Source organism: Cavia porcellus, unplaced genomic scaffold (genome assembly GCF_034190915.1).
Source record: "Cavia porcellus strain 051 isolate PalLab524CR breed Dunkin Hartley unplaced genomic scaffold, mCavPor4.1 scaffold_19, whole genome shotgun sequence".
Lineage (NCBI taxonomy): Eukaryota > Metazoa > Chordata > Mammalia > Rodentia > Caviidae > Cavia > Cavia porcellus.
In genome coordinates, this window is record NW_026947502.1 from 67,579,908 (window position 1) to 67,606,181 (window position 26,274).

Sequence of the window (26,274 nt, forward strand, 5' to 3'; positions counted from 1 at the left end):
GGTTAGAGTTACGGTTAGGGTTAGGGTTGAGGCTTAGTCTTAGTGTTAGGCTTAGAGTTAGAAGTTAGCTTTAGGGTTATGTCTACGTTAGGGTTAGGTTTATTGTTAGGGTTAGGTTTAGGCTTAGAGTTTAGTGTTAGTGTTAGGGTCAGTGTTAGTGTTAGGGTTATGGTTAGGGTTAGAGTTAGGTTTAGGTTTAGGGTTAGGGTTACGGCTAGGGTTAGTGTTAGGGTTAGGGTTAGTGGTTAGGTGTTAGGGATAGAGTTAGGGTTAGCTTAATGTTTAGGGTTAGGTTTAGGGTTAGGGTTAGTGTTAGGGTTAGGGTTATGTTGAGGTTTAGAGTTTGGATTAGGTTTAGGGTTAGAAGTTAGGTTTGTGTTAGGCTTAGTGTTAGGGTTAGGCTTAGAGGTTATGGTTAGGGTTAGGGTTATGGTTAGGGTTAGGTTTAGGGTTAGCTTTAGTGATAGTTGCAGGATTGGGTTTGGGATAGTGTAAGGGTTAGTGTTAGGGTTTAAGGTTATGGTTAGCATTAGGGTTAGGTTTATGTTTATGTTTAGGGTTAGCGTTATGGTTATGTTTAGGGTTAGGGTTGGGTTTAGGGCTATGGGCATGGTTTAGGTTTGTGGTTAGGGTTAGCGTTAGGGTTCTGTTTAGGTTTAGGGTTAGGGTTAGGTTTAGGGTTAGTGATAGGGTAAGTGTTAGGATTAGGGTTATAGGATAGGTTTAGGGTTAGGGTTAGGATTATTGTTAGGGTTAGTTAGGGTTCGAGTTTAGTGTTAGCGTTGGGGTTAGGGTTAGGGTTATGTTTAGGGGTTAGTTGTTAGCCATAGGCTTAGGGTTAGGCTTCGGGTTATGGTTAGGGTTACGGTTACGATTAGGTTATGGTTAGGATAAGGGTTAGTGTTAGGGTTAGTTAGGGTTAGGTTTAGGGTTAGGGTTAGGGTTAGGGTTAGGGTTAGGGTTGGGGATAGTGTTAGGGTTAGTGTTTTTTTTTTTTTTCTCATTCTAGAATTTTTTTTTCTTTTTTTTTTTAATTTTATTTAAGGAGAAAAGAAAAAAAAAGCAGGGAAAGGGTACAAGTTATACAGATTTACAGAAAAAGAAATGAACAGTAGGCAATCACTAGTTAATGGATTACATATTGTCATCTTAGAAATAATTGTTCAAGTCACAAAATTAAAGCTTGTAAAGTGGACATTCCATCAATGATACTGCAAACAGTTCTGTTCATTGATCCAATAAAACTCTGTGATATCATTTTCTATCTTATACACTTAAATATACATGCAGTTATATAGTTTGGAGCACTTTCTTTTCCTCTCTTTTGTACCATGACTATTACACATTTTGGGTTTCATTGCTCCCACTGTTCTTATTACTTTTTTGGAAGAGAGTAAAACCAAATGTGACATAACAGAACAGAATTGGTCAAGTCAAAAGGGTGGACATAATAGATAATGTAAAATCATAATACAAGGTGATCAACAATGGTTACTATAATGCCTCCCGCTATCTCTAATAGAATTGCCTATATCGTTAGTTATAATACAATTGAACAAAACAGTAAAGAATAAAACCGACAAAACCAAAACATTGGAGACATTGTAGGTCTTCAAAAGTAGATAAAAGTCAACAAGAATGGGCGTCATAATGAATCTCATTATCTTCACAGCTGATGCCTAAACTTTCGAACCTGATACTATCCAGCAAAACAGAATAGGGGAACATCAGTTTAAAACCAGATGGTGAGAGTAATACAGGGCTTTAAATCAAGGTAATGAAAAGTCAAAGTGGGTTACTATAATATATCCTGCTATTTTTTTCCTTTAATTAAAAGGATAAAGATAAAAAAGTAAATAATGGAGTGGAGATTGAGATAAAAGAGGGCATAACAACGAAACAGTGCAGATCAAAACATAACCATTTAAGCAGAATAGTGTTTCACCATCAGATAATCCTAACCTAAAAGTAGTTACCATATTTTCTCTTTCTTTGAAATCCTTGAGTACAACTTCATATACTGTAGCATTAAGTATATCAAAACAATGTAAAACCATTCAAGAGAATGACAGCATTACAGAGTATTTAGAATCGACTAACAGAAAATGAATAATGGTTTCTGTATAATCTCCTTGTCTTTACAAGGTTTTTGCTCATACTATCGTACATAATAAAATCCAGTAAGATACAACCTATTTAGACCATTAGAGACAGAAGGACAAAAGCTAGATGAGACTTCAAAACAAGATGATACTAAATCAGTATTACCTATTAAGATGTCATTTTCTCCAAAATAGCTGTTCCTATCATCCAATCTTCTCTGCCTCATTTCTGTTGAGCTCTTTTTCTGTCAGTAGCTGTCAGTTTGTCTTCTTCATTTTGTTCTCTGCTCCATTCGTTGTGGCCTCTCTGCCATTATTTCTGGATTCTTTGTATTTTTCTTTTTTTAGAATATCCTGCAATACTCTCTGTAGAGTTGAATTGGTGGTTGCAAATTCCCCCAGTTCCTCTTTATCCTGGAAGCACCTTGTTTTTCCATCAATTTCCAGGGACAGTTGTGCAGGATATCTCAATCTTGGCTGGAGATTATTATCTTTCAAAGCTTGAATTATTTCCCCCCACGCTCTTCGTGATTTGATGGTTTGTGCCGAGAAATCTGCTGTAATTCTGATGGGTGTTCCCTTGTAAGTGGTCTGTTTCTTGTCTCTTACAGCTTTTAATATTCTGTTCTTGTATTGAATTTCTGGAATTTTTATTATTATATGCCTGGGTGTTGCTCTGTTTGGGTTGTAGGTAGCTGGGGTCCTGTGTGCCTCATACATCTGAGTATCTTTACCTTTTGCTAAATTAGGAAAGTTCTCCTGGATTATTTCTGTGAGTAGCTTTTGTAGTTCACTCGTTTGTGTCCCTACTTCTTCTTTTATGTTCTTAATCCTTAAGTTATGGATCCTCTTATCATCTTCTTGTCTTTGTATTATTGCTGTTTGTTTTTTTGTTATTTTTAAGAAGTTTTTCATTTCATTCTCCCATATTACAAGTCTGCCCTCCAGTTCAGATAGTCTGTCCTTAGTTTCTTTCAAGCTGTTATGCCAGTCTTCTATAGACTTCTTAGTATCTTGGTAGTCCCTTTGAACCTGTTTCACGTATTCTATGCTTTCTCTGTTTTCTCCATCAAACAATTCTCCCCTTTTTTTCTGTTCTTCCATTCCACCGCCTGTTTTTTCTTGGGTGGTACTTAGCATTTCTCTAACTATTCTGCATACTTCTAGCTTCAGGTCATTGATAACTTCATTCCTGAATTGGTCTATGAGGCTCTCTATATGGTGCCTTATGTATATTGGTGCGGTGTCTGCTATTGCCTGTTTCTCAGAATTGGGGGCCGAGGAGCCTTTCTTGTTGCTGCCTCTTCCCATGCTGCCTCTTCTTCTCTGTTCCTTATATATGCAAGCTTATATAAGAGGCCCAGCTTCTCTCCCAGTCAGCCACAGCCTGATCGAATTACGCCTGTTAGGTGTTCCCGCTCACCGCTGCGCACCAGGGAGTTACGGACCAGGCAGCCTACGCGTCTCCCCTCCCGGCCACCGTCAGGTTCTGGGATCTGGGTTGGGACAGTCTACCAGGTCCGCTGGCAGCGTCACGCAGGCCAGGCACTTTTCCCCAATCCCGCCCGAGAGGGGGATGTGTGGCTGGAGTCGCCACCGCGCCCCGCTCCCGCAGGACTGCTCGGACCCAGAAAGTCCTCCGCTGGAGTCAAACTGTGGTAGAGTGTCAGCTTCTCTCACTCACCTCACCACAAGTCAGTGCACGCCTCCCTGCCGTTCGCAGATTTCTGTTCTCAGAGCTTCTGCGCGTCTCTCTCCTTGCCGAGCCACTGTAGAGGCAGCCAGCCGCCGTGCGGCGGGAAACCCAAATCGCGGCTTACAATGGCGCGGGGTCCAGCCTCCACACCGAGGCTTTTCTGTTCCTGTTTTAGCACCAGGAATGCATTCCAAGTTGGTTTCTCTCAGCCCAGTTCGTTCCTGAGTCAGCGGAGCATATCTCCACCTGCTTATGTCTCCTTAGTCCGCACCATTCCTGGCTTCTGAGCCGAGTCTTTCAGAGAGCCTCCGGTAGTTGCTGTTATCTGTCCGCCATGTTTTCCCGGAAACGTTAGGGTTAGTGTTAGTGTTTAGGGTTATGGTAGGGTTAGGGTTACGTTTATGTTTATGTTTAGGGTTAGGGTTAGGGTTAGGGTTAGGGATAGAGTAAGGCTTAGGATTAGGGATAGGGTTAGGGTTACGATTAGGTTTAGGGATATTGTTAGGGTTAGCGTTAGTGTTAGGGTTAGTTTTGGGTTATGGTTTAGCGTTAGGGTTAGGGTTAAGGTTCCAAGTTAGGTTTGGCCTAGGGTTAGGGTTACGGTTAGGGTTAGGGTTAGGCATATGTTACGTTTAGGGTTAGGGTTAGTGTTAGGGTTAGTTTTTAGGGTTAGGGTTAGAGTTAGGTTTAGGCTTAGAAGTTAGGGTGAGGGTCAGATTTAGTGTTATTGTTACGGTTCGACTAGGTTTAGGGTTGGCATTAGGGTTATTGTTAGGTTTAGGTTTATGGTTAGGGTTTTGGTAAGAGGTTAGCGTTAATTTTAGGGTTACCGTTAGGGGTAGGTTTAGGGTTTACGGTTATGGTTATGTTTAGTGTTACGGTTAGTTTTAGGGTTAGCGTTAGGGTTTAGGGTTACAGTTAGGTTTAGGCTTAGGGTTAGGTTTAGGTTTATGGTTAGGTTTAGGGTTAGGTTAGGGTAAGGATTAGGTATAGGGTAAGGGTTAGGAATAGGGTTAGAGAATAGGCTTAGGGTTAGCGTTAGGTTTAGGTAAGTGTTAGGGTTAGGCTTAGGGTTAGGGTTAGGGTTAGAGGTTAAGTTTAGGGTTAGGTTAGGGTTAGGGTTAGTGCTAGGGTTACGGTTAGAGGTTAGTGTTAGTGTTAGGGTTAGGGTTAGGGTTACAATTCGAGTCTAGAGTTAGGTTTAGCGTTAGGATTAGGGTTAGTGTAGGGTTAGGGTTAGGGTTACAATTCGAGTCTAGGGTTAGGTTTAGCGTTAGGATTAAGGTTAGGGTAGGGTTAGAGTTCTGGTTAGAGGTTAGCATTATATTTAGGATTAAGATTAGGGTTAGGGTTACAGTTAGGGTTAGGGTTAGGCTTAGAGGTTAGAGTTACGGTTAAGGTTAGGGTTGAGGCTTAGGTTTAGTGTTAGGCTTAGAGTTAGAAGTTAGCTTTAGGGTTATGTCTAGGGTTAGGGTAAGATTGAGGTTTAGGGTTAGGGATAGGGTTAGTGTTAGAAGTTAGGTTTGTGTTAGGGTTAATGTTAGGGTTAGGTTTGTGTTAGTGCTATGGTTATGGTTAGGGTTAGGGTTAGTTTTAGTGTTAGGGTTAGGGTTAGGGTTAGGTTTATGGATAGGGTTAGGGTTAGGGTTAGGCTTAGTTTTGTGTTAGGGTTGGGTTAGGGATAGTGTTAGGGTTAGGGCTATGGCTTAGGTTTTCGGTTAGGGTAGCGTTAGGGTTCCGTTTAGGTTTAGGTTAGGGTTAATGTTAGGGTTACAGTTAGGGTTATTGATAGGGTAAGTGTTAGGATTAGGTTTAGAGGATAGGTTTAGGGTTAGGGTTAGGGTTAGGGTTATTGTTAGGGTTAGGTTTAGGGTTAGAGTTTAGTGTTAGTGTTAGTGTTAGTTTTAGGGTTAGGGTTAGGGTTAGAGTTAGGGTTAGGTTTAGGTTTAGGGTTAGGGTTAGGGTTACGGTTAGTGTTAGTGTTATGGTTAGAGTTAGGATTAGGTTTAGGGTTAGGGTTAGGGTTAGGTTTAGGTTTAGGTTTGGGGTTAGGGATAGTATTAGGGTTATGGGCAGGGTTTAGGTTTGCGGTTAGTGTTGGCATTTGCGTTCGGTTTAGGTTTAGAGTTAGTGTTAGGGTTAGTGGTTAGGGTTAGGGTTAGAGTTAGGTTTAGGTTTAGAGGTTAGGGTGAGGGTTAGAGTTGGGGTTAGAGTTACAGTTTGACTTTAGAGTTAGGGTTGGCCTTAGGGTTAGGGTTAGGGTTAGGTTTATGGTTAGGGTTATGGTTAGAGGTTAGGTTTAGCTTTAGGGTTAGAGTTAGTGTTAGGGTTAGGGTTTATGGTTATGGTTAGGTTTAGTGTTACGGTTAGTGTTAGGGTTAGGTTTAGAGTTTAGGGTTATGGTTAGATTTAGGCATAGGGTTAGGTTTAGGTTTATGGTTAGGTTTAGGTTTAGGGTTAGGGTTAGGTTTAGGTATAGGGTAAGGGTTAGGAATAGGGTTAGAGGATAGGCTTAGGGTTAGCGTTAGGTTTAGGTAAGGGTTAGGGTTAGGCTTAAGATTAGGGTTAGGGTTAGGATTAGGGTTAGAGGTTAAGTTTAGGGTTAGTGTTAGGGTTAGGGTTAGGTTTAGGGTTACAATTCGAGTCTAGGCTTAGGTTTAGCGTTAGGAGTATGGTTACGGTAGGGTTAGGGTATTGGTTAGAGGTTAGGATTATATTTAGGGTTAGTGTTAGGGTTAGGGTTACGGTTAGGGTTAGGGTTAGGCTTAGAGGTTAGAGTTATGTTTAGTGTTAGGGTTGAGGCTTAGGTTTAGTGTTTGGCTTAGAGTTAGAAGTTAGATTTAGGGTTATGGTTAGGATTAGGGTTAGGTTGAGGTTTAGTTTTAGGGATAGGGTTAGTGTTACAAGTTAGGTTTGTGTTAGCGTTAATGTTAGGTTTAAGTTTGTGTTAGTGTTATGGTTAGGGTTAATTTTAGGGTTAGGGTTAGGGTTAGGTTTACAGATTGATTTAAGGTTAGAGTTAGTTTTGTGTTAGGGTTAGGGTTAGGGATAGTGTTAGGGTTAGGGCTATGGTTTAGGTTTTCGGTTAGGGGTAACGTTAGGGTTCGGTTTAGGTTTAGGGTTAGGGTTAAGGTTAGGGTTACAGTTAGCGTTAGTGATAGGGTAAGTGTTAGGATTAGGTTTAGAGGATAGGTTTAGGGTTAGGGTTACGGTTATTGTTAGGGTTAGGTTTAGGGTTAGAGTTTAGAGTTAGTGTTAGTGTTAGTGTTAGTGTTAGGGTTAGGGTTAGGGTTAGAGTTAGAGTTAGGGTTACTTTTAGGTTTAGGGTTAGGGTTAGGGTTATGGTTAGGGTTAGTCTTATGGTTAGGGTTAGGGTTACATTTAGGGTTAGTGTTAGGGTTAGGGTTAGTGGTTAGGTGTTAGGGATAGGGTTAGGGTTAACTTAAGGTTTAGGCTTAGGTTTAGGGTTAGGGTTAGTTTTAGGGTTAGGGTTATGTTGATGTTTCGAGTTCGGGTTAGGGTTATGATTAGAAGTTAGGCTTGTATTTGGCTTAGTGTTAGGGTTAGAGTTAGAGGTTAGGGTTACAGTTAGGGTTAGGGTTATGGTTAGGGTTACGTTTAGGGTTAGCTTTAGTGATAGTTGCAGGATTAGGGTTGGGGATAGTGTAAGGTTAGTGTTAGGGTTTAAGGTTACGGTTAGTGTTAGGGTTAGGATTATGTTTATATTTAGGGTTAGGGTTAGGGTTAGCGTTAGGATTTGGGTTAGGTTTAGGTATAGGATTCGGGTTAGGGAAATTGTTAGTGTTATGTGCAGGGTTTAGGTTTGTGGTTAGGGTTAGCGTTAGGGTTCGGTTTAGGTTTAGGGTTAGGGTTAGGTTTAGGTTTAGTGATCGGGTAAGGGTTAGGATTAGGTAGGGTAGGCTTCAGGTTACGGTTAGGGTTAGGGTTACGATTAGGTTAGGGTTACGGTAAGAATTAGGGTTAGTGTTAGTTTTAGGATTAGGGTTAGGGTTAGCATTAGGTTTAGGGTTAGGGTTAAAGTTAGGGTAAGGTTTAGGGTTAGGATTAGGGTTTGGCATTAGGGTTAGGGTTAGGGTTAGGTTTAGTATTAGGGTTAGGGTTAGGGTTAGGGTTAGAAGTTAGGTTTAGTGTTAGTGTTAGGGTTAGGCTTATGGTTAGGGTTAAGTTTAGAGGTTAGTGTTAGTGTTAATGTTATGGTAAGGGTTAGTCTTAGGTTTAGGGTTAGGTTAGGTTTAGGTTAAGTTTAGGGTTAGAGGTTAGTGGTAAGGTTAGTGTTAGTGTTAGGGTTAGGGTTATGGTTAGGGTTAGACAGTGTTCGGGTTAGGGTTAGCGTTAGGATATGATTAGGGTTTAGCTTTAGGGGTTAGGGTTGTGGATAGGGTTAGAGGGTTAGGGTTAAGCTTAGAATTTAGGCTTTGGGTTAGGGTTATGGTTAGGGTTTTGGTTCGGGTTAGGGTTAGGGTTAGAGGTTAGGCTTATGGTTAGGGTTAGGGTTACGTTTAGGGTTAGGGTTAGGCTTAGGGTTAGTGGTTAGGAATTAGGGATAGGGTTAGGTTTAGAGTTAGGGTTAGGTTAGTGTTAGGGTTAGTGTTAGGCTTAGAGTTAGGATTAGGGTTTGGCATTAGTGTTAGTGTTAGGGTTAGTTTGAGGTTTAGGGTTAGGGTTAGGGTTAGGTTTAGGGTTAGGTTGAGGTTTAGAGTTAGGCTTAGGTTTCGGGGTTGAAGTTAGGTTTGTTTTAGGGTTAGTGTTAGGATTAGGGTTAGAGGTTAGTGTTAGTGTTAGGGTTAGGGTTAGGCTTGGGGATAGTGTTAGGCTTAGTGTTAGGGTTTACGGTTACGATTAGAGTTAGGTTTAGGGTTAGGTTTATGTTTATGTTTAGGGTTAGGGTTAGAGTTAAGGATAGAATAAGGCTTAGGATTTGGGTTAGGGTTGGGTTTAGGGTTACGATTAGGCTTAGGGATATTGTTAGGGTTAGAGTTAGTGTTAGGATTAGTTTTGGGTTAGGTTTAGGGTTAGGGTTAGGGTTAGGGTTAAGGTTACAATTAGGTTTGGGTTAGGGTTAACATTACAGTTAGGGTTAGGGTTAGGCTTAGGTTTAGGTTAGGGTTAAGGTTAAGGTTAGTGGTTAGGTTTAGGGTTAATGTTAGGTTTAGGGTTAGAGGTTAGTGTGAGAGTTAGAGTTAGGGTTAGGGTTACGGTTCTACATTAGGGTTAGGGTTGGTGTTAGGGTTAGGGTTAGGGTTAGGTTTAGGGTTAAAGTTAGGTTTAGGGTTAGAGGTTAGGGTGAGAGTTAGAGTTAGGGTTAGGGTTACGGTTCTACTTTAGAGTTAGGGTTGGTGTTAGGGTTAGGGTTAGGGTTAGGGTTAGGGTTAGGGTTAGGGTTATGGTTATAGGTTAGCGTTTGATTTAGGGTTAGAGTTAGGGTTAGGGTTAGGTTTTAGTGTTACGGTTAGGTTTAGTGTTATGGTTAATGTTAGGGTTAGAGTTAGGGTTTTGGGTTACAGTTCGGTTTAGCCTTGGGTTAGGTTTAGGTTTATGGTTAGGTTTAGGGTTAGGGTTAGGGTTAGTTTTAGGTATAGGTTAAGGGTTAGGAACAGGGTTAGAAGATAGGCTTATGGTTAGCTATAGGGTTAGGGTTAGGGCTAGCTTTAGGGTTACAATTCGATTCTAGGGTTAGGTTTAGCATTAGGATTAGGGTTAGGGTATGGTTAGAGTTCTGGTTAGAGGTTAGCATTATATTTAGGGTTAAGATTAGGGTTATGGTTACAGTTAGGGTTAGGGTTAGGCTTAGAGGTTAGAGTTACGGTTAGGGTTAGGGTTGAGGCTTAGGCTTAGTGTTAGGCTTAGAGTTAGAAGTTAGCTTTAGGGTTATGTCTTCGTTAGGGTTAGGTTTATTGTTAGGCTTAGGTTTAGGCTTAGAGTTTAGTGTTAGTGTTAGGGTCAGTGTTAGTGTTAGGGTTATGGTTAGGGTTAGAGTTAGGTTTAGGTTTAGGGTTAGGGTTACGGCTAGGGTTAGTGTTAGGGTTAGGGTTAGTGGTTAGGTGTTAGGGATATAGTTAGGGTTAGCTTAATGTTTAGTGTTAGGTTTAGGGTTAGGGTTAGTGTTAGGGTTAGGGTTTTGTTGAGGTTTAGAGTTTGGATTAGGGTTAGGGTTAGAAGTTAGGTTTGTGTTAGGCTTAGTGTTAGGGTTAGGCTTAGAGGTTATGGTTAGGGTTAGGGTTTTGGTTAGGGTTAGGTTTAGGGTTAGTTTTAGTGATAGTTGCAGGATTGGGTTTGGGATAGTGTAAGGGTTAGTGTTAGGGTTTAAGGTTATGATTAGCATTAGGGTTAGGTTTATGTTTATGTTTAGGGTTAGCGTTATGGTTATGTTTAGGGTTAGGGTTGGTGTTAGGGCTATGGGCATGGTTTAGGTTTGTGGTTAGGGTTAGCGTTAGGGTTCTGTTTAGGTTTAGGGTGAGGGTTAGGTTTAGGGTTAGTGATAGGGTAAGTGTTAGGATTAGGGTTATAGGATAGGTTTAGGGTTAGGGTTAGGATTATTGTTAGGGTTAGTTAGGGTTCGAGTTTAGTGTTAGCGTTGGGGTTAGGGTTAGGGTTATGTTTAGGGGTTAGTTGTTAGCCATAGGCTTAGGGTTAGGCTTCGGGTTATGGTTAGGGTTACGGTTACGATTAGGTTATGGTTAGGATAAGGGTTAGTGTTAGGGTTAGTTAGGGTTAGGGTTAGGGTTAGTATTAGGGTTAGGGTTAGGGTTGGGGTAGTGTTAGGGTTAGTGTTAGTGTTTAGGGTTATGGTAGGGTTAGGGTTTCGTTTATGTTTATGTTTAGGGTTAGGGTTAGGTTTATGGTTAGGGATAGAGTAAGGCCTAGGATTAGGGATAGGGTTAGGGTTACGATTAGGTTTAGGGATATTTTTAGGGTTAGCGTTAGTGTTAGGGTTAGTTTTGGGTTAGGGTTTAGCATTAGGGTTAGGGTTAAGGTTCCAAGTTAGGTTTGGGCTAGGGTTAGGGTTACGGTTAGGGTTAGGGTTAGGCTTATGTTTAGGTTTAGGGTTAGGGTTAGTGTTAGGGTTAGTTTTTAGGGTTAGGGTTAGAGTTAGGTTTAGGTTTAGAAGTTAAGGTGAGGGTTAGATTTAGTGTTATTGTTACGGTTCGACTAGGTTTAGGGTTGGCATTAGGGTTATTGTTAGGTTTAGGTTTATGGTTAGGGTTTTGGTAAGAGGTTAGCGTTAATTTTAGGGTTACCGTTAGGGGTAGGTTTAGGGTTTACGGTTATGGTTATGTTTAGTGTTACGGTTAGTTTTAGGGTTAGCGTTAGGGTTTAGGGTTACAGTTAGGTTTAGGCTTAGGGTTAGGTTTAGGTTTATGGTTAGGTTTAGGGTTAGGTTAGGGTTAGGATTAGGTATAGGGTAAGGGTTAGGAATAGGGTTAGAGAATAGGCTTAGGGTTAGCGTTAGGTTTAGGTAAGTGTTAGGGTTAGTCTTAGGGTTAGGGTTAGGGTTAGAGGTTAAGTTTAGGGTTAGGTTAGGGTTAGGGTTAGTGCTAGGGTTAGGGTTATAGGTTAGTGTTAGGGTTAGGGTTAGGGTTAGGGTTACAATTCGAGTCTAGAGTTAGGTTTAGCGTTAGGATTAGGGTTAGTGTAGGGTTAGGGTTAGGGTTACAATTCTAGTCTAGGGTTAGGTTTAGCGTTAGGATTAATGTTATGGTAGGGTTAGAGTTCTGGTTAGAGGTTAGCATTATATTTAGGGTTAAGATTAGGGTTAGGGTTACAGTTAGGGTTAGGGTTAGGCTTAGAGGTTAGAGTTACGGTTAGGGTTAGGGTTGAGGCTTAGGTTTAGTGTTAGGCTTAGAGTTAGAAGTTAGCTTTAGGGTTATGTCTAGGGTTAGGGTTAGATTGAGGTTTAGGGTTAGGGATAGGGTTAGTGTTAGAAGTTAGGTTTGTGTTAGGGTTAATGTTAGGGTTAGGTTTGTGTTAGTGTTATGGTTATGGTTATGGTTAGGGTTAGTTTTAGTGTTAGGGTTAGGGTTAGGGTTAGGTTTATAGATAGGGTTAGGGTTAGGGTTAGGGTTAGGGTTAGGCCTAGTTTTGTGTTAAGGTTGGGTTAGGGATAGTGTTAGGGTTAGGGCTATGGCTTAGGTTTTCGGTTAGGGTATTGTTAGGGTTCGGTTTAGGTTTAGGTTTAGGGTTAAGGTTAGGGTTACTGTTAGGGTTATTGATAGGGTAAGTGTTAGTATTAGGTTTAGAGGATAGGTTTAGGGTTAGGGTTACGGTTATTGTTAGGGTTAGGTTTAGGGTTAGAGTTTAGTGTTAGTGTTAGTGTTAGTTTTAGGGTTAGGGTTAGGGTTAGAGTTAGGGTTAGGTTTAGGTTTAGGGTTAGGGTTAGGGTTACGGTTAGGGTTAGTGTTATGGTTAGAGTTAGGATTAGGTTTAGGGTTAGGGTTAGGGTTAGGTTTAGGTTTAGGGTTGGGGTTAGGGATAGTAATAGGGTTATGGGCAGGGTTTAGGTTTGCGGTTAGGGTTGGCATTTGCGTTCGGTGTAGGTTTAGAGTTAGTGTTAGGGTTAGTGGTTAGGGTTAGGGTTAGAGTTAGGTTTAGGTTTAGAGGTTAGGGTGAGGGTTAGAGTTAGGGTTAGGGATACTGTTTGACTTTAGAGTTAGGGTTGGCCTTAGGGTTAGGGTTATGGTTAGGTTTATGGTTAGGTTTATGGTTAGAGGTTAGGTTTAGATTTAGGGTTAGAGTTAGTGTTAGGGTTAGGGTTTATGGTTATGGTTAGGTTTAGTGTTACGGTTAGTGTTAGGGTTAGGTTTAGAGTTTAGGGTTAAGGTTAGATTTAGGCATAGGGTTAGGTTTAGGTTTATGGTTAGGTTTAGGTTTAGGGTTAGGGTTAGGTTTAGGTATAGGGTAAGGGTTAGGAATAGGGTTAGAGGATAGGCTTAGGGTTAGCGTTAGGATTAGGTAAGGGTTAGGGTTAGGCTTAAGAGTAGGGTTAGGGTTAGGATTAGGGTTAGAGGTTAAGTTTAGGGTTAGTGTTAGGGTTAGGGTTAGGTTTAGGGTTACAATTCGAGTCTAGGGTTAGGTTTAGCGTTAGGAGTATGGTTACGGTAGGGTTAGGGTATTGGTTAGAGGTTAGGATTATATTTAGGGTTAGTGTTAGGGTTAGGGTTACGGTTAGGGTTAGGGTTAGGCTTAGAGGTTAGAGTTATGTTTAGGGTTAGGGTTGAGGCTTAGGTTTAGTGTTTGGCTTAGAGTTAGAAGTTAGCTTTAGGGTTATGGTTAGGATTAGGGTTAGGTTGAGGTTTAGTTTTAGGGATAGGGTTAGTGTTACAAGTTAGGTTTGTGTTAGCGTTAATGTTAGGTTTAAGTTTGTGTTAGTGTTATGGTTAGGGTTAATTTTAGGGTTAGGGTTAGGGTTAGGTTTACAGATTGATTTAAGGTTAGAGTTAGTTTTGTGTTAGGGTTAGGGTTAGGGATAGTGTTAGGGTTAGGGCTATGGTTTAGGTTTTCGGTTAGGGGTAACGTTAGGGTTCGGTTTAGGTTTAGGGTTAGGGTTAAGGTTAGGGTTACAGTTAGCGTTAGTGATAGGGTAAGTGTTAGGATTAGGTTTAGAGGATAGGTTTAGGGTTAGGGTTACGGTTATTGTTAGGGTTAGGTTTAGGGTTACAGTTTAGAGTTAGTGTTAGTGTTAGTGTTAGTGTTAGTGTTAGTGTTAGGGTTAGGGTTAGAGTTAGAGTTACGTTTAGGTTTAGGGTTAGGGTTAGGGTTATGGTTAGGGTTAGTGTTATGTTTAGGGTTAGGGTTACGTTTAGGGTTAGTGTTAGGGTTAGGGTTAGTGGTTAGGTGTTAGGGATAGGGTTAGTGTTAACTTAAGGTTTAGGCTTAGGTTTAGGGTTAGGGTTAGTGTTAGGGTTAGGGTATGTTGAGGTTTAGAGTTCGGGTTAGGGTTAGGGTTAGAAGTTAGGCTTGTATTTGGCTTAGTGTTAGGGTTAGAGTTAGAGGTTAGGATTACAGTTAGGGTTAGGGTTATGGTTAGGGTTAGGTTTAGGGTAAGCTTTAGTGATAGTTCCAGGATTAGGGTTGGGGATAGTGTAAGGATAGTGTTAGGGTTTAAGGTTACGGTTAGTGTTAGGGTTAGGATTATGTTTATGTTTAGGGTTAGGGTTAGGGTTAGCTTTAGGGCTTGGTTTACTTTTAGGTATAGGATTCGGGTTAGGGAAATTGTTAGTGTTATGTGCAGGGTTTAGGTTTGTGGTTAGGGTTAGCGTTAGGGTTCGGTTTAGGTTTAGGGTTAGGGTTAGGTTTAGGTTTAGTGATCGGGTAAGGGTTAGGATTAGGTAGGGTAGGCTTCAGGTTACGGTTAGGGTTAGGGTTACGATTAGGTTAGGGTTACAGTAAGAATTAGGGTTAGTGTTAGTTTTAGGATTAGGGTTAGTGTTCGCATTAGGTTTAGGGTTAGGTTTAAAGTTAGGGTAAGGTTAAGGGTTAGGATTAGGGTTTGGCATTAGGGTTAGGGTTAGGGTTAGGTTTAGTATTAGGGTTAGGGTTAGGGTTAGGGTTAGAAGTTAGGTTTAGTGTTAGTGTTAGGGTTAGGCTTATGGTTAGGGTGAAGTTTAGAGGTTAGTGTTAGTGTTAATGTTATGGTAAGGGTTAGTCTTAGGTTTAGGGTTAGGTTAGGTTTAGGTTAAGTTTAGGGTTAGAGGTTAGTGGTAAGGTTAGTGTTAGTGTTAGGGTTAGGGTTATGGTTAGGGTTAGACAGTGTTCGGGTTAGGGTTAGCATTAGGATATAATTAGGGTTTAGCTTTAGGGGTTAGGGTTAGGGTTAGGGTTAGAGGGTTAGGGTTAAGGTTAGAATTTAGGCTTTGGGTTAGGGTTATGGTTAGGGTTTTGGTTCGGGTTAGTGTTAGGGTTAGAGGTTAGGCTTATGGTTATGGTTAGGGTTACGTTTAGGGTTAGGGTTAGGCTTAGGGTTAGTGGTTAGGAGTTAGGGATAGGGTCAGGTTTAGAGTTAGGGTTAGGTTAGGGTTAGGGTTAGTGTTAGGCATAGGGTTAGGATTAGGGTTTGGCATTAGTGTTAGTGTTAGGTTTAGTTTGAGGTTTAGGGTTAGGGTTAGGGTTAGGTTTAGGGTTAGGTTGAGGTTTAGAGTTAGGCTTAGGTTTCGGGGTTGAAGTTAGGTTTGTGTTAGGGTTAGTGTTAGGATTAGGGTTAGAGGTTAGTGTTAGTGTTAGGGTTAGGTTTAGTGTTAGGGTTAGGGTTAAGCTTGGGGATAGTGTTAGGCTTAGTGTTAGGGTTTAGGGTTACGATTAGGGTTAGGTTTAGGGTTAGGTTTATGTTTATGTTTAGGGTTAGGATTAGAGTTAGGGATAGAATAAGGCTTAGGATTTGGGTTAGGGTTAGGATTAGGGTTACGATTAGGCTTAGGGATATTGTTAGGGTTAGAGTTAGTGTTAGGATTAGTTTTGGGTTAGGTTTAGGGTTAGGGTTAGGGTTAGGGTTAAGGTTACAATTAGGTTTGGGTTAGGGTTAACATTACAGTTAGGGTTAGGGTTAGGCTTAGGTTTAGGTTAGGGTTAAGGTTAAGGTTAGTGGTTAGGTTTAGGGTTAATGTTAGGTTTAGGGTTAGAGGTTAGTGTGAGAGTTAGTGTTAGGGTTAGGGTTACGGTTCTACATTAGGAATAGGGTTGGTGTTAGGGTTAGGGTTAGGGTTAGGTTTAGGGTTAAAGTTAGGTTTAGGGTTAGAGTTTAGGGTGAGGGTTAGAGTTAGGGTTAGGGTTACGGTTCTACTTTAGAGTTAGGGTTGGTGTTAGCGTTCGGGTTTGGGTTAGGGTTAGGGTTATGGTTATAAGTTAGCGTTTGATTTAGGGTTAGAGTTAGGGTTAGGGTTAGGGTTTAGTGTTACGGTTAGGTTTAGTGTTATGGTTAATGTTAGGGTTAGAGTTAGGGTTTTGGGTTACAGTTCGGTTTAGGCTTAGGTTTAGGTTTAGGTTTATGGTTAGGTTTATGGTTAGGTTTAGGGTTAGTTTTAGGTATAGGTTGAGGATTAGGAATAGGGTTAGAGGATAGGTTTATGGTTAGCTTTAGGGTTAGGGTTAGGGTTAGGGTTAGGGTTAGGGTTAGGGTTAGGGTTAGCTTTAGGGTTACAGTTCGATTCCAGGGTTAGGTTTAGCATTAGGATTAGGGTTAGGGTAGGTTAGAGTTCTGGTTTGAGGTTAGCATTATATTTAGGGTTAAGATTAGGGTTAGGGTTACAGTTAGGGTTAGGGTTAGGGTTAGGGTTAGGGTTAGGCTTTGAGGTTAGAGTTACGGTTAGGGTTAGGGTTGAGGCTTAGGCTTAGTGTTAGGCTTAGAGTTAGAAGTTAGCTTTAGGGTTATGTCTAGGGTTAGGGTTAGGTTTATTGTTAGGGTTAGGTTTAGGCTTAGAGTTTAGTGTTAGTGTTAGGGTCAGTGTTAGTGTTAGGGTTATGGTTAGTGTTAGAGTTAGGTTTAGGTTTAGGGTTAGGGTTACGGCTAGGGTTAGTGTTAGGGTTAGGGTTAGTGGTTAGGTGTTAGGGATAGAGTTAGGGTTAGCTTAATGTTTAGGGTTAGGTTTAGGGTTAGGGTTAGTGTTAGGGTTAGGGTTATGTTGAGGTTTAGAGTTTGGATTAGGGTTAGGGTTAGAAGTTAGGTTTGTGTTAGGCTTAGTGTTAGGGTTAGGCTTAGAGGTTATGGTTAGGTTTTGGGTTATGGTTAGGGTTAGGTTTAGGGTTAGTTTTAGTGATAGTTGCAGGATTGGGTTTGGGATAGTGTAAGGGTTAGTGTTAGGGTTTAAGATTATGGTTAGCATTTGGGTTAGGTTTATGTTTATGTTTAGGGTTAGCGTTATGCTTATGTTTAGGGTTAGGGTTGGGGTTAGGGCTATGGGCATGGTTTAGTTTTGTGGTTAGGGTTAGCGTTAGGGTTCTGTTTAGGTTTAGGGTTAGGGTTAGGTTTAGGGTTAGTGATAGGGTAAGTGTTAGGATTAGGGTTATAGGATAGGTTTAGGGTTAGGGTTAGGATTATTGTTAGGGTTAGTTAGGGTTCGAGTTTAGTGTTAGCGTTGGGGTTAGGGTTAGGGTTAGGGTTATGTTTAGGGGTTAGTTGTTAGCCATAGGCTTAGGGTTAGGCTTCGGGTTATGGTTAGGGTTACGGTTACGATTAGGTTATGGTTAGGATAAGGGTTAGTGTTAGGGTTAGTTAGGGTTAGGGTTAGGCTTAGGGTTAGGGTTAGGGTTAGGGTTAGGGTTAGGGATAGTGTTAGGGTTAGTGTTAGTGTTTAGGTTTATGGTAGGGTTAGGGTTACGTTTATGTTTATGTTTAGGGTTAGGGTTTGGTTTATGGTTAGGGATAGAGTAAGGCCTAGGATTAGGGATAGGGTTAGGGTTACGATTAGGTTTAGGGATATTGTTAGGGTTAGCGTTAGTGTTAGGGTTAGTTTTGGGTTAGGGTTTAGCGTTAGGGTTAGGGTTAAGGTTCCAAGTTAGGTTTGGCCTAGGGTTAGGGTTACGGTTAGCGTTAGGGTTAGGCTTATGTTTAGGTTTAGGGTTAGGGTTAGTGTTAGGGTTAGTTTTTAGGGTTAGGGTTAGAGTTAGGTTTAGGTTTAGAAGTTAGGGTGAGGGTTAGATTTAGTGTTATTGTTACGGTTCGACTAGGTTTAGGGTTGGCATTAGGGTTATTGTTAGGTTTAGGTTTATGGTTAGGGTTTTGGTAAGAGGTTAGCATTAATTTTAGGGTTACCGTTAGGGGTAGGTTTTGGGTTTACGGTTATGGCTATGTTTAGTGTTACGGTTAGTTTTAGGGTTAGCGTTAGGGTTTAGGGTTACAGTTAGGTTTAGGCTTAGGGTTAGGTTTAGGTTTATGGTTAGGTTTAGGGTTAGGTTAGGGTTAGGATTAGGTATAGGGTAAGGGTTAGGAATAGGGTTAGAGAATAGGGTTAGGGTTAGCGTTAGGTTTAGGTAAGTGTTAGGGTTAGGCTTAGGGTTAGGGTTAGGGTTAGAGGTTAAGTTTAGGGTTAGGTTAGGGTTAGGGTTAGTGCTAGGGTTAGGGTTAGAGGTTAGTGTTAGTGTTAGTGTTAGGGTTAGGGTTACAATTCGAGTCTAGGGTTAGGTTTAGCGTTAGGATTAATGTTAGGGTAGGGTTAGAGTTCTAGTTATAGGTTAGCATTATATTTAGGATTAATATTAGGGTTAGGGTTACAGTTAGGGTTAGGGTTAGGCTTAGAGGTTAGAGTTACGGTTAGGGTTAGGGTTGAGGCTTAGGTTTAGTGTTAGGCTTAGAGTTAGAAGTTAGCTTTAGGGTTATGTCTAGGGTTAGGGTTAGATTGAGGTTTAGGGTTAGGGATAGGGTTAGTGTTAGAAGTTAGGTTTGTGTTAGGGTTAATGTTAGGGTTAGGTTTGTGTTAGTGTTATGGTTATGGTTAGGGTTAGGGTTAGTTTTAGTGTTAGGGTTAGGGTTAGGGTTAGGTTTATGGATAGGGTTAGGGTTAGGGTTAGGGTTAGGCTTAGTTTTGTGTTAGGGTTGGGTTAGGGGTAGTGTTAGGGTTAGGGCTATGGCTTAGGTTTTCGGTTAGGGTAGTGTTAGGGTTCGGTTTAGGTTTAGGGTTAGGGTTAATGTTAGGGTTACAGTTAGGGTTATTGATAGGGTAAGTGTTAGGATTAGGTTTAGAGGATAGGTTTAGGGTTAGGGTTATGGTTATTGTTAGGGTTAGGTTTAGGTTTAGAGTTTAGTGTTAGTGTTAGTGTTAGTTTTAGGGTTAGGGTTAGGGTTACGGTTAGGGTTAGGTTTAGGTTTAGGGTTAGGGTTAGGGTTACGGTTAGGGTTAGTGTTATGGTTAGAGTTAGGATTAGGTTTAGGGTTAGGGTTAGGGTTAGGTTTAGGTTTAGGGTTGGGGTTAAGTATAGTATTAGGGTTATGGGCAGGGTTGAGGTTTGCGGTTAGTGTTGGCATTTGCGTTCGGTGTAGGTTTAGAGTTAGTGTTAGGGTTAGTGGTTAGGGTTAGGGTTAGAGTTAGGTTTAGGTTTAGAGGTTAGGGTGAGGGTTAGAGTTAGGGTTAGGGATACTGTTTGACTTTAGAGTTAGGGTTGGCCTTAGTGTTAGGGTTAGGGTTAGGTTTATGGTTAGGGTTATGGTTAGAGGTTAGGTTTAGATTTAGGGTTAGAGTTAGTGTTAGGGTTAGGGTTTATGGTTATGGTTAGGTTTAGTGTTACGGTTAGTGTTAGGGTTAGGTTTAGAGTTTAGGGTTATGGTTAGATTTAGGCATAGGGTTAGGCTTAGGTTCATGGTTAGGTTTAGGTTTAGGGTTAGGGTTAGGTTTAGGTATAGGGTAAGGGTTAGGAATAGGGTTAGAGGATAGGCTTAGGGTTAGCGTTAGGTTTAGGTAAGGGTTAGGGTTAGGCTTAAGAGTAGGGTTAGGGTTAGGATTAGGGTTAGAGGTTAAGTTTAGGGTTAGTGTTAGGGTTAGGGTTAGGTTTAGGGTTACAATTCGAGTCTAGGGTTAGGTTTAGCGTTAGGAGTATGGTTACGGTAGGGTTAGGGTATTGGTTAGAGGTTAGGATTATATTTAGGGTTAGGGTTAGGGTTAGGGTTACGGTTAGGGTTAGGGTTAGGCTTAGAGGTTAGAGTTATGTTTAGTGTTAGGGTTGAGGCTTAGGTTTAGTGTTTGGCTTAGAGTTAGAAGTTAGATTTAGGATTATGGTTAGGATTAGGGTTAGGTTGAGGTTTAGTTTTAGGGATAGGGCTAGTGTTACAAGTTAGGTTTGTGTGAGCGTTAATGTTAGGTTTAATTTTGTGTTAGTGTTATGGTTAGGGTTAATTTTAGGGTTAGGGTTAGGGTTAGGTATACAGATTGATTTAGGGTTAGAGTTAGTTTTGTGTTAGGGTTAGGGTTAGGGATAGTGTTAGGGTTAGGGCTATGGTTTAGGTTTTCGGTTAGGGGTAACGTTAGGGTTCGGTTTAGGTTTAGGGTTAGGGTTAAGGTTAGGGTTACAGTTAGGGTTAGTGATAGGGTAAGTGTTAGGTTTAGGTTTAGAGGATAGGTTTAGGGTTAGGGTTGCGGTTATTGTTAGGGTTAGGTTTAGGGTTAGAGTTTAGTGTTAGTGTTAGTGTTAGTGTTAGGGTTAGGGTTAGGGATAGAGTTAGAGTTAGGGTTACGTTTAGGTTTAGGGTTAGGGTTAGGGTTATGGTTAGTGTTAGTGTTATGCTTAGGGTTAGGGTTACGTTTAGGGTTAGTGTTAGCGTTAGGGTTAGGGTTACAATTCGAGTCTAGGGTTAGGTTTAGCGTTAGGATTAAGGTTAGGGTAGGGTTAGAGTTCTGGTTAGAGGTTAGGATTATATTTAGGGTTAAGATTAGGGTTAGGGTTACAGTTAGGGTTAGGGTTAGGCTTAGAGGTTAGAGTTATGGTTAGGGTTAGGGTTGAGGCTTAGGTTTAGAGTTAGGCTTAGAGTTAGAAGTTAGCTTTAGGGTTATGGTTAGGATTAGAGTTAGGTTGAGGTTTAGTTTTAGGGATAGGGTTAGTGTTACAAGTTAGGTTTGTGTTAGCGTTAATGTTAGGTTTAAGTTTGTGTTAGTGTTATGGTTAGGGTTAATTTTAGTGTTAGGGTTAGGGTTAGGTTTACAGATTGATTTAGGGTTAGAGTTAGTTTTGTGTTAGGGTTAGGGTTAGGGATAGTGTTAGGGTTAGGGCTATGGTTTAGGTTTTCGGTTAGGGGTAACGTTAGGGTTCGGTTTAGGTTTAGGGTTAGGGTTAAGGTTAGGGTTACAGTTAGGGTTAGTGATAGGGTAAGTGTTAGGTTTAGGTTTAGAGGATAGGTTTAGGGTTAGGGTTACGGTTATTGTTAGGGTTAGGTTTAGGTTTAGAGTTTAGAGTTAGTGTTAGTGTTAGTGTTAGGGTTAGGGTTAGGGTTAGAGTTAGAGTTAGGGTTACGTTTAGGTTTAGGGTTAGGGTTAGGGTTATGGTTAGGGTTAGTGTTATGGTGAGGGTTAGGGTTACGTTTAGGGTTAGTGTTAGGGTTAGGGTTAGGTGTTAAGGATAGGGTTAGTGTTAACTTAAGGTTTAGGCTTAGGTTTAGGGTTAGGGTTAGTGTTAGGGTTAGGGTTATGTTGAGGTTTAGAGTTCGGGTTAGGGTTAGGGTTAGAAGTTAGGCTTGTATTTGGCTTAGTGTTAGGGTTAGAGTTAGAGGTTAGGGTTACAGTTAGTGTTAGGGTTATGGTTAGGTTTAGGTTTAGGGTTAACTTTAGTGATAGTTGCAGGATTAGGGTTGGGGATAGTGTAAGGTTAGTGTTAGGGTTTAAGGTTACGGTTAGTGTTAGGGTTAGGATTATGTTTATGTTTAGGGTTAGGGTTAGGGTTAGCGTTAGGGTTTGGGTTAGGTTTAGGTATAGGATTCGGGTTAGGGAAATTGTTAGTGTTATGTGCAGGGTTTAGGTTTGTGGTTAGGGTTAGCGTTAGGGTTCGGTTTAGGTTTAGGGTTAGGGTTAGGTTTAGGTTTAGTGATCGGGTAAGGGTTAGGATTAGGTAGGGTAGGCTTCAGGTTACGGTTAGGGTTAGGGTTACGATTAGGTTAGGGTTACGGTAAGAATTAGGGTTAGTGTTAGTTTTAGGATTAGGGTTAGGGTTAGCATTAGGTTTAGGGTTAGGGTTAAAGTTAGGGTAAGGTTTAGGGTTAGGATTAGGGTTTGGCATTAGGGTTAGGGTTAGGGTTAGGTTTAGTATTAGGGTTAGGGTTAGGGTTAGGGTTAGAAGTTAGGTTTAGTGTTAGTGTTAGGGTTAGGCTTATGGTTAGGGTGAAGTTTAGAGGTTAGTGTTAGTGTTAATGTTATGGTAAGGGTTAGTCTTAGGTTTAGGGTTAGGTTAGGTTTAGGTTAAGTTTAGGGTTAGAGGTTAGTGGTAAGGTTAGTGTTAGTGTTAGGGTTAGGGTTATGGTTAGGGTTAGACAGTGTTCGGGTTAGGGTTAGCGTTAGGATATGATTAGGGTTTATCTTTAGGGGTTAGGGTTGGGGATAGGATTAGAGGGTTAGGGTTAAGCTTAGAATTTAGGCTTTGGGTTAGGGTTATGGTTAGGGTTTTGGTTCGGGTTAGGGTTAGGGTTAGAGGTTAGGCTTATGGTTAGGGTTAGGGTTACGTTTAGGGTTAGGGTTAGGCTTAGGGTTAGTGGTTAGGAGTTAGGGATAGGGTTAGGTTTAGAGTTAGGGTTAGGTTAGGGTTAGGGTTAGTGTTAGGCTTAGGGTTAGGATTAGGGTTTGGCATTAGTGTTAGTGTTAGGGTTAGTTTGAGGTTTAGGGTTAGGGTTAGGGTTAGGTTTAGGGTTAGGTTGAGGTTTAGAGTTAGGCTTAGGTTTCGGGGTTGAAGTTAGGTTTGTGTTAGGGTTAGTGTTAGGATTAGGGTTAGAGGTTAGTGTTAGTGTTAGGGTTAGGTTTAGTGTTAGGGTTAGGGTTAGGCTTGGGGATAGTGTTAGGCTTAGTGTTAGGGTTTAGGGTTACGATTAGGGTTAGGTTTAGGGTTAGGTTTATGTTTATGTTTAGGGTTAGGGTTAGAGTTAGGGATAGAATAAGGCTTAGGATTTGGGTTAGGGTTAGGATTAGGGTTACGATTAGGCTTAGGGATATTGTTAGGGTTAGAGTTAGTGTTAGGATTAGTTTTGGGTTAGGTTTAGGGTTAGGGTTAGGGTTAGGGTTAAGGTTACAATTAGGTTTGGGTTAGGGTTAACATTACAGTTAGGGTTAGGGTTAGGCTTAGGTTTAGGTTAGGGTTAAGGTTAAGGTTAGTGGTTAGGGTTAGGGTTAATGTTAGGTTTAGGGTTAGAGGTTAGTGTGAGAGTTAGTGTTAGGGTTAGGGTTACGGTTCTACATTAGGGTTAGGGTTGGTGTTAGGGTTAGGGTTAGGGTTAGGTTTAAGGTTAAAGTTAGGTTTAGTGTTAGAGGTTAGGGTGAGGGTTAGAGTTAGGGTTAGGGTTACGGTTCTACTTTAGAGTTAGGGTTGGTGTTAGCGTTAGGGTTAGGGTTAGGGTTAGGGTTATGGTTATAGGTTAGCGTTTGATTTAGGGTTAGAGTTAGGATTAGGGTTAGGGTTTAGTGTTATGGTTAGGTTTAGTGTTATGGTTAATGTTAGGGTTAGAGTTAGGGTTTTGTGTTACAGTTCGGTTTAGGCTTAGGTTTAGGTTTAGGTTTATGGTTAGGTTTAGGGTTAGGTTTAGGGTTAGTTGTAGGTATAGGTTAAGGATTAGGAATAGGGTTAGAGGATAGGCTTATGGTTAGCTTTAGGGTTAGGGTTAGGGTTAGGGTTAGGGTTAGCGTTATGTTGAGGTTTAGAGTTTGGATTAGGGTTAGGGTTAGAAGTTAGGTTTGTGTTAGGCTTAGTGTTAGGGTTAGGCTTAGAGGTTATGGTTAGGGTTAGGGTTAGGTTTAGGGTTAGCTTTAGTGATAGTTGCAGGATTGGGTTTGGGATAGTGTAAGGGTTAGTGTTAGGGTTTAAGGTTATGGTTAGCATTAGGGTTAGGTTTATGTTTATATTTAGGGTTAGCGTTATGGTTATATTTAGGGTTAGGGTTGGGGTTAGGGCTATGGGCATGGTTTAGGTTTGTGGTTAGTGTTAGCCTTAGGGTTCTGTTTAGGTTTAGGGTTAGGGTTAGGTTTAGGGTTAGTGATAGGGTAAGTGTTAGTATTAGGGTTATAGGATAGGTTTAGGGTTAGGGTTAGGAATATTGTTAGGGTTAGTTAAGGTTCGAGTTTAGTGCTAGCGTTGTGGTTAGGGTTAGGGTTATGTTTAGGGGTTAGTTGTTAGCCATAGGCTTAGGGTTAGGCTTCGGGTTATGGTTAGGGTTACGGTTACGATTAGGTTATGGTTAGGATAAGGGTTAGTGTTAGGGTTAGTTTTAGGATTAAGTTTAGCATTAGGTTTAGTGTTAGATTAGGGTTAGGGTTAGGCTTACGTTTAGGGTTATAGTTATGGTTAGGGTTAGGGTTAGTGGTTAGGTGTTACGGATAGTGTTAGTGTTAGCTTAAGGTTTAGGCTTAGGTTTAGTGTTAGTGTTACGTTGAGTTTTAGAGTTAGGGTTAGAGTTAGGGTTAGAAGTTGGTTTGTGTTAGGCTTAGTGTTAGGTTTAGGGTTAGAATTTAGGGTTACGCTTAGGGTTATGGTTAGGGTTAGGTTTAGGGTTAGGTTACGGGTTAGTTGTAGGATTAGGGTTGGGGATAGTGTTAGGGTTAACATTAGGGTTTAATGTTAAGGTTAGTTTTAGGGTGAGGGTTATGTTTATGTTTAACATTAGGTTTATGGTTACGGTTTAGGCTTAGGGTTAGTGATAGAGTAAGGCTTAGATTAGTTTAGATGATAGGTTTAGGGTTGGCTTTGGTTATTGTTAGGGTTAGGTTTAGGCTTTGAGCTTAGTGTTAGCATTAGGGTTAGGTTATTGTTAGTGTTAGGGTTAGGGTTAGGTTTAGAGTTAGGGTTAGGGTTAGGTTTAGGGTTAGGGTTAGTTTTAGAGTTAGGGTTATGGTTATGGTTAGGATTAGGTTTAGGGTTACGTTTAGGGTTAGGGTTAGTGTTAGGGTTAGGTGTAGAGTAAGGCTTAGGATTAGGGTTAGCATTAGTGTTAGTGTTACGATTAGGTTTAGGGATATTGTTAGGGCTAGAGTTAGTGTTAGGGTTAGTTTTGGGTTAGGGTGTACTGTTAGGGTTAGCATTAGGGTTAGGGTTATGCTTAGGGTTAGGGTTAGGCTTAGGTTTAGGTTTAGGGTTAGGGTTGGTGTTAAGGTTAGCAGTTAGGGTTAAGGTTAGTGTTAGCGTTAGTGTTAAGGTTAGGGTTAAAGGTTATGGTTAGTGTTAGAGTTAGGGTTACGGTAAGAGGTTAGGGTGAGGGTTAGAGTTAGGGGTAGGGTTACGTTTCGACTTTAAGATTAGGGTTGGTGTTAGGGTTAGTGTTAGTGTTAGGTTTAGGGTTAGGTTATGGTTAGAAGTTAGTGTTAGATTTAGTTTTAGAGTTAGCGTTTAGGGTTGGGGTTAGGTTTAGTGTTATGGTTAGTGTTAGGGTTTAGGGTTACGGTTAGGTTTAGGCTCAGGGTTAGGTTTACATTTAGGGTTAGGGTTAGGTTGAGGTATAGTGTAAGGGTTAGGAAGAGGGTTAGAAAATAGGCTTAGGATTAGCGTTACAGTTAGGTAAGGGTTAGGGTTAGGTTCAAGGTTAAGTTTAGGGTTAGGTTAGTGTTAGGGTTAGTGTTAGGAATAGGGTTAGAGGTTAGTGTTAGGGTTAGGTTTAGGGTTAAGTTTAGGTTTACAATTCGAGTCTAGGGTAAGGATTTTTTGTTTTGTTTTGTTTTGTTTTTTTAAATTTTATTTAGGAGGAAAAAGGGAAAAACACAAAACAAAACAAAGCGGTGTAAGGGTACACGTAATACAGAACTATAAAAAAAAACCATAACAGTAAGAAATCACCTGTTAATTGATTACATATTATCGTCTTGGAAATAGTTGCTCAAATCACAGTATCAAAGAATACAAAGTGGACATTCAAACAGAGAAACTGCAAACAGCTGTGTTCAATGATCCAAAAACATTAATATAGTCAGCTATTTAACACCCCTAAACACACTTGCTGTTATATCCGTTAGAGCTCTTTTTTTCCCCCTCTCTTTTTTACAACAAAATTTACACATTTTGGATTTTATTACTCCTTAGTTCTTATTATTTTTTGGGGGGGAGAGAATAAAGTCAAATATGGCAAAACAAAGCTGTCAGTCAAAACCAAGGATAGACATAGCACATGATGTAGAACAGAGTACAAGGTTATCAACAATGGTTATTAACGTTGTCTCTTGTTTCCTTAAAAATAATTGTCTATCTCATTAGATATTATAAAGTTGGACAAAACAGTAGAGAACAAGACCAATAAAACTTAGGCATTGTAAACATTACAGGACTTCCAAAGGAGACAATAGTCAAACCAGAATGGGGATCTTAGTGAATCTTATTGCCTTCAAAGTAGTTGCCTATTACCTCAAACTTGATACTATCATACAGAATGGAACAGAGTCTAAGAAGTCAAAACAAGATTGTGGGAGTATTACAGGACTTCAAAAACAAGTTAATAGGAAATCAAAAAGAGTTACTATTATATACCCTAATTTTTAAAAATTTTCCCCTTAATTAAAACAAACATAAGAAATAACTAAATATTTTTTTGAAGAATAAGGGAGAGATTGAGATAAAATAGGACATAACAATATAACAATAGATGTCAAAGCATGACTGTTTCAGCAACCTAGTGCTTCACCACCAAATAACCCAACTTAATAGTAGTTACCATAGTGTCTGTCTTTTTCCTTGAAATATTTAGATAAAACTTCATATACTATAGCTTCAAATATTTCCATATCAAGAAGCCTAGAATAAGAGTCTAGGGTAAGGTTTAGTGATAGGATTAGCGTTAGGGTAGGGTTAGGGTTTTAATTAGAGATT